This window comes from Oncorhynchus keta, chromosome 1 (assembly GCF_023373465.1).
Source record: "Oncorhynchus keta strain PuntledgeMale-10-30-2019 chromosome 1, Oket_V2, whole genome shotgun sequence".
NCBI lineage: Eukaryota > Metazoa > Chordata > Actinopteri > Salmoniformes > Salmonidae > Oncorhynchus > Oncorhynchus keta.
Window position 1 is genome coordinate 27322814 of NC_068421.1, and position 2461 is coordinate 27325274.

Below are 2461 nucleotides of genomic sequence, written 5' to 3' on the forward strand. Positions count from 1 at the left end.
ACAACTAGTGTGTAATGACCCGCAGAACATCATAACTGACTTTTATCCCCTTGGCTTTCCTCCCTGGACTGTGGTAATGGTGTATGGGCCATGGTTTATCTAGTCTGAGATCTAGGAGCAGGTCACTGCGGCAGGGGTTAAAGATACCAGTGAATCACCAGCTTCACTAACCCAGCTACGGTGGGGGTAAACGGGGGAGAACGAATGCCCCCTCTCATTGAAGTTCAAGGCCAACCGCGGTACTGCAGGCGTTGTTTTCAGAAAACAGGATCCCCATTATAGTGAAGGGGAAAGTGGCAATCTTCATGGTTAATTTTTGTGTAAATAAATACACATTTCAAAGACAATTATGGTACCAATAATTGCTTCAATAATTGCTTCTATTACACAAGATGTACTGTATGTCAGGCAGCACTGAGCTGCAACCTCACTTCCTGGATTCGCTCGAACTGTGCACGTTTTTGTTTCAGACTTCAAATTCCGAGTTGGATGACCGTTCAAAACTATTTTCCCAGTTGGAGCTTGTTTTTCCCTGAGTTCCCAGTTAACTTGAATGCACTGAAGTCTGAAGTCAGTTGTTTTGAACACGGCATTTGTCAACACATCTCCCACGAGAAGTCATTTTAACCGACTTGGGGGGGGCGCAATGCAAATAGTCTGGGTAAACATTTGATTAGATGTTCTTATGGCTTGGGGTAGAAGCTGTTTAGAAGCCTCTTGGACCTAGACTTGGCACTCCGGCACCGCTGGGGTCTTCTGGGCCGTTTGCACTACCCTCTGTAGTGCCTTGCAGTCAAATCAAATCAAATCAAATTTTATTTGTCACATACACATGGTTAGCAGATGTTAATGCGAGTGTAGCGAAATGCTTGTGCTTCTAGTTCCGACAATGCAGTGATAACCAACAAGTAATCTAACTAGGCCCGTTCCTGTAGGTTCATGCTCTACAACATCCGCAGAGTACGACCCTGCCTCACACAGGAAGCGGCGCAGGTCCTAATCCAGGCACTTGTCATCTCCCGTCTGGATTACTGCAACTCGCTGTTGGCTGGGCTCCCTGCCTGTGCCATTAAACCCCTACAACTCATCCAGAACGCCGCAGCCCGTCTGGTGTTCAACCTTCCCAAGTTCTCTCACGTCACCCCGCTCCTCCGCTCTCTCCACTGGCTTCCAGTTGAAGCTTGCATCCGCTACAAGACCATGGTGCTTGCCTACGGAGCTGTGAGGGGAACGGCACCTCAGTACCTCCAGGCTCTGATCAGGCCCTACACCCAAACAAGGGCACTGCGTTCATCCACCTCTGGCCTGCTCGCCTCCCTACCACTGAGGAAGTACAGTTCCCGCTCAGCCCAGTCAAAACTGTTCGCTGCTCTGGCCCCCAATGGTGGAACAAACTCCCTCACGATGCCAGGACAGCGGAGTCAATCACCACCTTCCGGAGACACCTGAAACCCCACCTCTTTAAGGAATACCTAGGATAGGATAAAGTAATCCTTCTCACCCCCCTTAAAAGATTTAGATGCACTATTGTAAAGTGGCTGTTCCACTGGATGTCATAAGGTGAATGCACCAATTTGTAAGTCGCTCTGGATAAGAGCGTCTGCTAAATGACTTAAATGTAAATGTAAATGTAACTAACAATTCCAAAACTACTGTCTTATACACAGTGTAAGGGGATAAGGAATATGTACATAAGGATATATGAATGAGTGATGGTACAGAGCAGCATACAGTAGATGGTATCGAGTACAGTATATACATATGAGATGAATATGTAGACAAAGTAAACAAAGTGGCATAGTTAAAGTGGCTAGTGATACATGTATTACATAAGGATGCAGTCGATGATGTAGAGTACAGTATATACGTATGCATATGAGATGAATAATGTAGGGTAAGTAACATTATATAAGGTAGCATTGTTTAAAGTGGCTAGTGATATATTTACATCATTTCCCATCAATTCCCATTATTAAAGTGGCTGGAGTTGGGTCAGTGTCAATGACAGTGTGTTGGCAGCAGCCACTCAATGTTAGTGGTGGCTGTTTAACAGTCTGATAGCCTTGAGATAGAAGCTGTTTTTCAGTCTCTCGGTCCCAGCTTTGATGCACCTGTACTGACCTCGCCTTCTGGATGATAGCGGGGTGAACAGGCAGTGGTTCGGGTGGTTGATGTCCTTGATGATCTTTATGGCCTTCCTGTAACATCGGGTGGTGTAGGTGTCCTGGAGGGCAGGTAGTTTGCCCCGGTGATGCGTTGTGCAGACCTCACTACCCTCTGGAGAGCCTTACGGTTGAGGGCGGAGCAGTTGCCGTACCAGGCGGTGATACAGCCCGTCAGGATGCTCTCGATTGTGCATCTGTAGAAGTTTGTGAGTGCTTTTGGTGACGAGACGAATTTCTTCAGCCTCCTGAGGTTGAAAGGCGCTGCTGCGCCTTCTTCACGATGCTGTCAGTGTGAG